This window comes from Pipistrellus hanaki (genome assembly GCF_964339955.1).
Source record: "Pipistrellus hanaki genome assembly, chromosome: 1".
NCBI classification, from domain to species: Eukaryota; Metazoa; Chordata; class Mammalia; order Chiroptera; family Vespertilionidae; genus Pipistrellus; species Pipistrellus hanaki.
Window position 1 is genome coordinate 100,306,005 of NC_140503.1, and position 12,502 is coordinate 100,318,506.

Genomic DNA, 12,502 nt, shown 5'->3' on the forward strand with positions numbered 1-12,502 from the left:
TGTTAACTAAAATTTTTATTGGTAGTTCATCTCATGGTAAAATTGTGTAACATGTAATGAACCAAAGCAGTCATATTTTAATGCAAAAAAAAATAAAATTTAAAAGCTATCAAGATTACATTATAAAATTTCCAGAAGCCTTCTAATAGTTAAATCAAAAAAGGGGGGATAGTAGAATATCATGTAAGGAAAAATATCCTGTAAGTAAATTATATCTGGAAAATTTTTACTTTAGAAAATTAACTTTCATTTGTAATACTAATAGCAAGACACCCATATAAAACATACATGGTGTCAAAACAAGCCAGAGGAAAATCATTTGGGCAAAAAAATGAAAAAGGATCGCAACTCAAATTTATAGAGAAGGTTCTTATTAACTTTTGATCGAGAATATGTTTGTATATTTTCAGAAAACAACTCCAAGACCATGTGAATTCCTGCAACAGAGAGGAATTGATAGGCGTGCTCCAGCCATGAAGACAGAAGAGAAACAGTCCAGAGATGGAAGATGCTGACAATGCCTTGCCATACTAGCAGTCAGCAACTATGCGTCGCTGCAGGTTGCTCAGGACCAAACCAGAGAGGGTTGGACCTGCATTACCACCATTTGTCTACTATCCAGAACTGAAATATCATTGCTGACATGTACACATAAGGAACTGTTTGACATTGAAATTGGGACTCAAAAGAACTGTTGCCCCGGAAAGAAACTCACTATACACTGATTCATTTGCCTCTCAGCATAACTATTTTGTCTCATTTTCGGCTCTTATAAGTGTATTTCTAGTATCACATGAGCTCATTCATCTAGGGCAGGGGTCTGCAACCTTTAAGACATAAAGAGCCACTTGGACCCGTTTCCGAAGGAAAAAAACAAACAAACCTGGGAGCCACAAAACCATTGCGACATTTAAAACAAATATAACACTGCATATATTGTTTCTTACCTTAATGCTATATACTGGATCGTGCAGTTAGCTGTCAATCTGAAGAAAAAAAGGACTTTTTCACTTAACAATGTAAAATATATTTTTGCAAATTAATAGCTAATTAAAATATTTAATTTACCTGGTTAATGGGATTTTTGCTCCTGAACCTCAGTGCACAGTGTCAGCACATCAGGGCTGTAAGATGTTACCTTCATTTTCACAGAGGCTTGCAAGTTGACGGAGCCGCGGTAAAGCTTCAAAAGAGCCACATGTGGCTCTGGAGCCGCAGGTTGCCGACACCTGATCTAGGGGAAATGATGAACAACATAGACTAATGAACAAGAACAGACCCGGAGACAGGAAAGCATCAATCGGACTGTCGAACCTCGGGGAATATAGGGAAGGGTGAAGATAAGGGAGAGAGATTAACCAAAGGACTTGTGTGCATGCATATGAGCCTAACTAGTGGTCATGGACATCAGGGGGGTAGGGATATGTGTGGGGAGGGATTTGGGATGGGAATGGGGGGAAATGAGGACAAATATGTGATACCTTAATCAATAAAGTAATTTTAAAAAAAGAATCCAGAAAGTCCTCTTTTGGAGAGTCTCTTGTTTGCACATCTTTCAGAATCTGCCATAGCTACAGAAAATGGCCACTATCAACAGCTTTCAAGTTACCTTGTTACAATCTGATTCTGTCTGTCCAAATTTCAAATTTCCCAGTGAAAAGATTAATTCCCAATCTTAGTTTAGATGCTCATTCCATACCCTTCATACCATTATAGGCCCCCTGTAACCAAGTAAATTAAAAAGGAATGTGCAATTCATAGAAAAGAAGTATCAATCAAACAATTCCATAGGCATTCACTGTAGCTGGATTCCATTGGTCACTATAACCCAACTGCCTAGCCTGGTATCTGGTGGTTATAAACATTTGTCTATGGCCTAAATATTTGGTGTTTATATAACAGTGGGGCTGGTGAGCAGGTGGGAACGGCTGACCTCTCAGTCTCTCCCCTGGTCTTCAGGCTCTGATCTCCCAATGGCAAATGGGGAACAGAGGGTGGGTGGCAGACGGAGGCGGAGCCAGCTGCAGGCAGCCAGGGAAGATGGCTCTGATTGCAGGCCAGGCCTAGGGACTGTATCTGTGCACGAATTTTGTGCACTGGGCCTCTAGCAATTAGATATGAAGTGGTTCAAGTGGAGAGAAAATAACCCACTTTACTCTTAAGATATTTCAGAAGTGACTCAGAAGTTGGTCATTAGATGACAAAAAATAGATACTAAGGTGGATGCCATGATTCTCAAAAAGAGAATTCTTGCTTTACTTGGGATTTTTTTTTCTAAGTGAAACGGTAAGAAATGGCCCAAGGTGAATATTAACACTACATAATGGTTACTTGAGATCTAAACAAATGAGGTCTGTAGGAGAAGTGACCTCAGGAGAGAGTCAGATTTCAAATAAAGCAGGAAATACAGGGAGTGCTTGTGCAGAGACTGGAGAAGTGGAGGTATTTGGTTACAACCCAATGGGACTTCCATGGGAACAGAGGAAATTGTTGGGAAGGAGGTTCAATACTGAGCTTGCATGAATGGGGAAGAAGCACAGAACATTTTTAAATGAGCCTACAGGACAATGATCACTAGGATGAGGGGTTCTGAATCAGTGGTGACACTAAACGAGTGTATCATGTTAAGGACTGTGGACTGTGAGGACCTACCTGACACAACCTCTGGCACTTAGGTAAACAGGTGAAGGCTCAAGGGCCAGAGGAGGACCAGTCTGTTAGCTCCTCAGATAAAGGTTCTACATTTTGTACACACACCCTCAGGTCGACAGCCAAGAACAATAGCAGCTGGGACAACAGTGTAGGATCAGTAGTGACCCAACAGCAGATATGACAGGTTCCTCCACCCCAGAAGTTCAAAGGAGAAAGTCTCCTTATAACTTAGCCCAGGGAATTCCCAAACATAGAATCACCCAGGGACTATGTTTAAAACACAGAGATGCCTAGGCCTCACCCCAATCTTTTTGAATAAGAAACTCTAGGGATAGGCCCCAGGAATCAGTATTTTTGAGAACATTTGAAGGCTTAAAAATTTCTATAGAAGAGGAACTTAAGGGTGGTAATGTAATTGGAAAACAAAAGCAGTGATTCAGAGGATAACCAGCTTTCATATTCTTTTTTTTCTTTCTTTTTTTCAAAATTTCTTTATTGATTAAGGTATCACATATTTGTCCTCAAACCCCATTCCAATCCCCCACCCCTCCCCACTCATAACCCCACCTCCCTATTGTCCTTGATCGCTGGTTAGGCTCATATGTATGTACACAAGTCCTTTGGTTGATCTGTCCCTTTTATCCCCACCCTTCCTTTGAGGTCCAACAGTCTGACCCATGGCTCCTTATCTCTGCGTCTATTCTTGTTCATCAGTCTATGCTGTTCACTATTCCCCCTAGATGCATGAGATCATGTCCTACTGGAAATATACTTATAAGAATAAAAAATGAGACAAACAATAATCATTATGCTGAAAGGCATATGAATCAGTCTGTAGTGAGTTTCTTTCTGGGTCAACAGTTCTTTTGAGACCCAATTTCAATGTCAAACAGTTTCTTATGTGTACATGTCAGCAATGATATTTCAGTTCTGGATGGTAGACAAATGGTGGTAATGCAGGTCCAACCCTCTATGGTTTGGTCCTGGGCAACCTGTAGTGACGTATAGTTGTTGACTGCTGGTATGGCAAGGCATTGTCAGCGTCTTCCATCTCTGGACTGCTTCTCATCTGTCTTCATAGTTGGAGTTGTCCTGTCAATTCCTCTCTGTTGCCAGAATCCACATGGTCTCGGAGTTGTTTTCTGAAAAATATACAAAGATATTCTCGACCAAAAGTTAATAAAGGAGTATTTCCTATATATTTGACTTGGGATCCTTTTTCATTTTTTTTTTTTGCCCAAATGATTTTCCTCTGGCTTGTTTTGACACCATGTGTGCATATTCTTTCTTTTCTTTTTTCTTTTTTTTAATTGCTGTTTTTTACAGAGAGGAAAGGAGAGGGATAGAGCTACCTCCTTCACACTCCCTACTGGGGATATGCCCACAACCGGAATCGAACCTGAGACCATTGAATCTGCAGGCCAATGCTCTATCCACTGAGCCAAACCAGTCAGGACAGTTTTCATATTCTTAAGCCCACACTTATCAAATTACTGGAGGCCCAGCACACAAAAGTTGTCCCTAGGCCTAGCCTACAATCAGAGCCATCTTCTCTGGCTGCCCACAGCCGACTCCACCCTCGCCGCCACCCACCCCCAGTTCTTCGTCTGCCATTGGGCAATCAGAGCCTGAAAACCTGGGAGAGGGACCCAGAGGTCAGCCGTTCCCACCTGCTCGCCAGCCCCATCCCCACCCTCTATGTGTGCGGCAACTGGCAGGGTGGGGGCCTTGGCCTGGTGCTGCCCACACACACCTCCTTACCCACCCCAAGTTCCCCACTTGCTATTGGGTGATGGGAGCCTGCGGGCCAGGGAAAAGGACCTAGAGGAGGTAAGTGCGCCTCATAGTGACTGGTCAAGCAGTCATTCTGGTGGTTCAGCCATTAGGGTCCATTAGGGTCAATTGGCATATTATCCTTTTATTATATAGGATACTAAAATAAACCAAAACTAATTTATAATTACCTATTTTAGGATGTTTGTAGTTCCTTCTCTTTTTTCCCCATTTGTTGTTATTTTAATTTGACATCATTGAACTGAAACCATTGGTTATTTTAAAAATTATCTCTTTTGATGTTGCTCTTATAAAATTTTCCAGTATTAAAGAAATACATGTTATGGAATGTCACAAAGAAAATTCACCAGTATTCTCTCTCTTCAAACCATTTTTAACATTTAACTGTATCTCCTTCAATTTTTATTTTTCACCACAAAGTTTCTTTTTTCATATTTGTAAACATAATATATAGAAAAAGAAACATTGTAATCTTTTCTATATGTAGTTTCTTACACTAGTTTCTAATTTTATAAGAAACTAGTATAAGAAATTTTGTAATCATATAGGTAAAATATATTCTGCTTTCTTAAACTTATCATTTCATCATAAATACTTCCCATGTTATAAATTGTTATTCTTAAAAATATATGTAATAATTTTGCAATATTATATTGAATCTATGATAATAAAAGCATAATATGCTAATTAGACAAGACAGATGAATGACCTTCCAGATGTCCTTCCAGACGAAGCTGTGGTGGTGGCAGGAACCAAGGCAGAGGTGATGAGGCAGGTGATTAGGGGCGATAAGGCAGGCAAGCAAGCGGTTAGGGGCAGTCAGGTAGGCAGGCAGAGGCAGTTAGGGACTGTCAGGCAGGCAGGCAGAGGCAGTTAGGGGTGATCAGGCAGGCAGGCAGAGTGTTTAGGAGCAATCAGGCAGACAAGTGGTTAGTAGTCAGCGGTCCTGAATTGCAAGAGGAATGTCTGACTGCCAGTTTAGGCCTGATAGTGCACAAATTTCATACACTGGGCCTCTAATAGATAAATAATTGTCTAAACCATTTCTTATTGTTGGATGTTTAGAGTTGTTCATTCATTCTACAAATATTTATCAAACCTTGGACCCTTCTGTGTGCAAGCTGATACTCTATCCACTGAGCCAAACCAGCTAGGACCATAGTACTTTTAATTTGCTCAAATTATTTTGTCAAGATAGTTTACTAAAGAAAGAATTACTGGGTCAAGAAATGTGAATATTTTTCATATTCTTATCAAGAAATTCTGTATTCTTGCTGAAACCGGTTTGGCTCAGTGGATAGAGCGTCGGCCTGGGGTTCGATTCCGGTCAAGGGCACATCCTTGGTTGCGGACACATCCCCAGTGGGGGGCGTGCAAGAGGCAGCTGATCGATGATTCTCTCTCATCGATGTTTCTAACTCTCTATCCCTCTCAATTCCTCTCTATGTAAAATCAATAAAATATTTAAAAAAGAAAAGAAAGAAATTCTGTATTCTTAATTACATTTCAAAGGGTTTTACCAATTTGTATGCCAAGCTTTGAGGTGGGAATCACAGGGCATTTATACTATTTTGTAACCTTTTCTTATTTGTATTATTATTTATTTGAATGAGCTTTTAAAGAGTAATTAACTTTTTTCATACTTGCTGCAAATACCTTTTCCAGATTCTTGATCAATTCTTAATTTTGTTTGCATATTGCTTTCTCTTTACATAATTACCAGTTGTCTTAACATTCTTTGCTGAATAATTTTCCCTCATAAATTCATTTGTGCAGTTATATTTTTCATATATTAGCATATTAGGATCTGTTTCAAGGTTATTTATCTTGTTAATTTAACTATTTTGCATTAATAACACATGTTTTAATTATTCAAGTATGGGACATTCTAATATTAGGCAGGGCTAATTATCCTTAATGATACTTACCTTTAACATTTATTCTTTTGTTATCCTTAATTCTTCTAAATAAATTATATACTAATTTAATAGAATTTTCATCCAAGATTGCTCCCCAACATTTTGTATTTTTGATGCTATTAGGAATAGGATTTCCTTTTTTATTTTTATATTATTTATTTATTTTTGTATTGCTTGATTTTATTTCTCACCCAAAGATATTTTTCTATTGATTTTTAGGGAGAATGAAAGCGAGAGGGAAAGAAGAATTAAACATCAATGTGAGAGAAACACATCAATTGGTTGCCTCCTGCATGACCAGGGCCTGGGCAGGGGAGGAGCCTGCAACCAAGGTATGTGCCTTGACCAGAATCTAACCTGGGACCCTTTGGTCTGTAGACCAATGCTCTATCCACTGAGCTAAACTGGCTAGGGTTATTTATTGATTGATTTTAGAGAGGAAAGGAAAGAGAGAAACATTGATTTATTGTTCCACTTACATATACATTCACTGGCTGTTCTTGTAGGTGCCCTGCCCAGGGATGCAACATTCAATGTTGACATATTGGGATAATGGTCTAACCAACTGAACTAATTCTCTCTCTCTCTCTCTCTCTCTCTCTCTCTCTCTCTCTCTCTCTCTCTCTCTCTCTCTTTTCTGCAAAAAGCTTTATTGTTTCCATTTGGTTCAATAAATGGGAGAGGGCTTCAGGGTGGTTAAAAGAATGGCTAGTGGTTTTGGGAAGAGGCCCAGACAAGCCACACAGGGGAATGCAGAGGGGCCCCTCAAAGACCTCTGGACTCCAAAGGCTCCTAGTTGTGCTTGAGGGTGAGCCTTTCAAAGAGATATTCGCCCAGCCCAGCCTGAGGCTGGCCAGCCTGCAGAGGTTAGTGAGTTGGTTGCTCATCTTCTTCATGAATTTCACCTCTTTATCCAGGAAATGTTTCTCCAGGAAGTCACAGAGATGAGGGTCTTCACGGATAAAACCCAGGACATGCAGTCCCAAAAGGTTCTTTTCTAAGACAAGGGCAACTTCCATGGCATCATGAGTTTCATCCCACTCATCTTGGGAAGGCTTCAGCACATCCTGGAGGACACTGTGGCCACCGCACTGGTTTTGGATCTTAAAAAGAAACTCAGTGCCCTTGTGCTTCTTCTCCTCCAATTCTCATAAGTGGCCCATGCCATGGAGAGCCACATCATCAAAGTTGATATAGAAGCCCAGAGAGAGATAAGTGTAGGAGTCCCACAGTTGCAGGTTGGCCAGACAGCTGACCTCAGCCTCCACCTTGGTGAAATAATTCTGATGAATCTGGGAGTTCATGGTTGTTCGGCGATAGGAGTTAAAGTTAAAAAAAAAAAAAAAAAAAAAAGGTCTTGGGTCTCACTTTCTCCCGTCACACTCTCCTCATTGGCTCTTCTACCATTTCTTAACTCTCATTTTAAATAATTTATTTCTGTTACACAAGCTAGCTATTGATTTTTGTATATATCTTTTTAAAATATATTTTATTGAGTTTTTACAGAGAGGAAGAGAAAGGGACAGAGAGTTAGAAACATCAATGAGAAAGAAGCACCAATCAGCTGCCTCTTGCACACCCCCTACTGGAGATGTGCCTGCAACCAAGGTACATGCCTTTGACCAGAATTGAACCTGGGACCTTTCAGTCCACAGGCCGATGCTCTATCCGCTGAGCCAAACCGGTTTTGGCTGATCTTTGTATATTTAATCTTATTATTTTACTAGAGGCCTGATGCACAAAATTCGTGCAAGAATAGGTCTCCTAGCTGACAGCATTGGCTTCCTACTGATACTTGGGATCCAGGCTTCCTCTGGCCATTGGCAAGCACCCAGGGTCCAGGCTTCCCTCACAGCCCTGATTTCGTCCAGAAAGTGGACTGGGAGGATGTCTGATCTATTACACTTTTTTAAAAAAATATTTTTTATTGATTTTACACAGAGAGGAATTGAGAGGGACAGAGAGTTAGAAACGTCGATGAGAGAGAAATCAACCAGTTGCCTCTTGCACCCGCCCCCCCGCCCCCCACTGGCTATTACACTTTTATTATATAGATTGAACTCTTTTTTTTTTAAATCAATTAAATAGTTTTTAATGGAATTTCTTTAGTTTTACAGATACACAATTTATTTCCCCTTATATTTCTAATATGTTTTTGATAATAAGTTGTTTTATGATTGTTTTTATTTTGAAATACCTACCTATTATCAAAATAAAATTATTGTCTTTGCTGAATGACTTTGGCCTTGAGTTTTACCTTCTTTATATCTTTGCTTTGTTTTTATTTTTAATATTTTTCTTTTTGTTTTACCTATTTGTAGTGGATACCTGTGGGAGTGCCTGTCATTCACCCTTCTCTTCCAAGCACTTTGTTACTGTTGGAGCTACCATGCAACCCTGTATTATGGGCACAATTGATTGGGTTTGGTATGGACACCTGGCCTGAGATTGGCCAATTATGGTATCCTAATAGACCTAGTACAATCAATTGGTTCATGTATGAGTGCCTAACCTAAATTGAACCTGTAAGAGAATCTTTGACTCAGAGACTGAGACCAGTTTCATCCTGGTGATTTAAGGTCTAAAATTTTAAAACCAGGAACTGTGTTTTTCAGCACACAGAGAAAACTAGCTTCTAGCCCAGAAGAATGATGCTGATAAACAGAATCTCAGCAAGTTAATGAGACAAATTTAAATGTCATCAGTTCCTGGTATTCCTGAGGTGCAACTCCATCTCTGTACCTACAGTTATTCAACTATACTTTATATTTTGTGAAATGCCCCAGTAGTGGTATAATAAATCTTTCTTTTTGCTCAGGCTAATTTGAATTGGTTGTCTGTCACTTTCCACCAAAAGATTCCTAGCTAGTATAATATTAGAGGCCTGGTGCATGAAATTTGTGCGTGTGTGTGTGTGTGTGTGTGTGTGTGTGTGTGTATGTGTGTGTCCCTCAGCTCAGCCTGTACCCTCTCCAATCTGGGATCCTTCTCATCATCCCTCTCACAATTCAGGACTGTTGGCTCCCAACAGCTCACCTGCTTGCCTGCCTGATTGCCCCTAACTACTTCTGCCTGCCAGCCTGATCACCCCCTAACCACTCCCTTGCCAGCTTGATCAATGCCTAACTGCTCCCCTGATGGCCCAATTGCCCCTAACTGCCCTCCCCTGCAGGCCTGGTCCTCCCCATCTACCCTCCCTTGCAGGCCTGGTTGCCCTAACTGCCCTCCCTTGCTGGCATGGCTGTCCCTAACTGCCCTCCCTTGCATGCCTGGTCCTACCAAACTGCCCTCCCCTGCAGGCCTGGTCACCCTGAACTGCCCTCCCCTGTAGGCCTGGTCCCCCGCAACTGCTCTCCCCTGCAGGCCTGGTCCCTCCCACCCCCCACCCCACAACTGCCCTCTCGTGTAGGCCTGGTCACTCCCAACTGCCCTCCCCTGCCAGCCTGGTTGCCCCTAACTGCTCTCCTCTGCTGGCCTCATTGCTCCCAACTGTCCTCCCTTACTGGCCTGGTTCCCCCCAACTGCTCTCCCCTGCAGGCCTCATCCCCCAAACTGTCCTCCCCTGCAGGCCTGGATCCCCCCCAACTGTCCTTCTTTGCCAGCCCGGTCACCCCTAACTGCCATCTCCTGCAGGCCTGATCACCACCATCTGCCCTTTCTTGCAGGCCTGATTCCTCCCACCTGCCTTCCCCTGCTGACCATCTTGTGGTGGCCATCTTGTGTCCACATGGGGAGGCCATCTTATGTGTTGGAGTGATGGTCAATTTGCATATTACCTCTTCATTATATAGGAGATTTTACTTTAGAGGCAGGAATGCAAGGGAGATACTTTAAATTTTTAGAAATAATACTTATTTTTAATGTTATGTTGATAAGCTTAATTGAGCAGGAAATTAAGAGAGGAAGAATATAATAATTTTGTTTAGGTTATCTTGGTTCCATTCTCCTCTCTTACTTACATAAATAATCCAAGTCACCATTTCTCCCACTGGGTGAAGTCTTAAGTCATATCAGTCATAATATGACCACTTTTTCAAAGCACATATCTGAGCAGAAGATTTATTTCATGTCCTCTGAATGAAATGAGGGGACAGATTGACAGCCATTGAGAAGAACATGCTCTCTTTATGAAACATGCCCTGCAGTGCTATCTTTAAGGCTGCCAGTTTGAACCTTTTGCCAGCGAAAGGCAGTTGAAGAAGAAAAGAATCACTTTGGGGAATTAACTTTCCTAAGGGAATATTCATTGTGTCACCTCCCAGCTGGATGTATTGATAAGGAGTAATTTCTGAGACTGTTTTTTATTTGAATTGATTAAAAAAAAATATGGAAATAAGTCAAGATTCCCAAGTTACCTTTGTCCTGATTCAAACAAAACAGAAACACCAAATGGAAATTTGTAAGTAGAACACAAATCTAGCCCAAGTCATAATCATTGAGAGCTTTTATTGCATAAAAGCAACTTTCTTAGCAGTATGAAATTATTTGAGTTCACAACGAGCCAAGTATTAATGTCACAAATGGTTTCCAGAAATTAGTACAGTTGTTTGGCTACTGTGTTGTCAGACTCAGCAGGACAACTGAGAAATATAAGGTTACCAACAGCATGCATTCCTTTCTTAGTCCTAAATGTGGTACTTTGAATACAAAAATAAGGTGAGGATGGATAACTTCTACTATTTCTGCCAACTGACAGATACCTTCAGAAGATTCAGTTTTGCTCTTTTAATCACAATGAAACAAACATTAAGGGGAAAAAATCAGAAGATTACTTTAATAATTACATTGTAAAGTTAATGGCAATAAAAAAAACCTTGTTAATGTAATACAATGTGATATAATGCAAAAGGAATCCACCAGAAGTGTGTAACTGCACAGAACGACATTTTCCTGTATGTACTGCTATGTTAAACAGTCTGATATTTCAATCAATGCTTTGGACCCCAAAATAACCTCAAAAGATACTGAAATTTTAAATGAATTATCCATAGACCAAATAGCAAATTAAAAATAACATTATTGCACGATCCTTTTTTGCCAACACAAAAATTTCAATGAGAAGGAAAGGGTATAAATGACTTACCTTTGCAAGTAGGGTACATCAGCTACAAATGAAAATAGACTGACTTTTTATTTTTTCTTCTAGCTTTATTACTCATTCACTAGTTTACTTTCATATATTATTTAAATTCCTTGTGTCTACATGTGCCAGGTTCCAGATATTTCATCAACTATGAACAATAATGTGGATCAATTCAACTTAGAACATAATCTATGTACCACACTGTTCATTTTTTTGTCTTCTGATTTTTATTCCAAAAGATACAGAGTAAGGCAAAAGTAAGTTTACAGTTTTTAATATGAAAAATAAATAATAATACAAGAACAAACTCTGTTTCACATACTCACAACTGTAAAGCAACTTTTGCCCCTCCCCGTATTTGTTAGTAAACATTACTATCTTCAGCCCTGAATATCCCCAGCTTTCTTGATCGGCCATTATGGATTATTTACCCATTTTTCTATACTCTGAGACAGCAATTCTCCTAAAGCACAGCTCCAAGAGGCAGCATGGTTGAATTAGAGGAGAAGGACAGTATAATCGGAATCAGGAAACCAAAGCTTGGCTTCTAGCTCTGCTCTAGCTGAACTTGTCTAACATAATAAAGAGGAAATATGCAAACTGACTATCACACCATTACAAATATGGTGGTGCCCATAGTAGAGGCCAGGTTTCTGTAACACAAAATGGCTGTACCCATAGCGGAGGCTGAGTTCCCATAGCAAACTTTAACAAGCAATAAGCAGGAACCTGATGCTATGTGGTGCTGGGATGGGGCAGGGGACCTGAAGCTGTGCCCCTGCCTAGTGGGGCTTGACAGGGGACATCAGGCCATGCCTTCACCCCAGCACCGGGCCAGGGTACCTCAGGCCATGCCTTCTTCCTGGTAGGGCTTGATGGGGGACCTCAGGCCATGCCCCTCGCCCCAGCACTGGGCCAGGGACCTGAGGGTGAACTGGGGGACCTGAGGCTATGGCCTCCAAACAGCATGCACCGGGGAACCCAAGGCTGTGCCCCCGCCTGGTGGGGCTTGATGAGGGACCTCAATGTGTGTCCCCTGCCCTGGTGTCAGCCA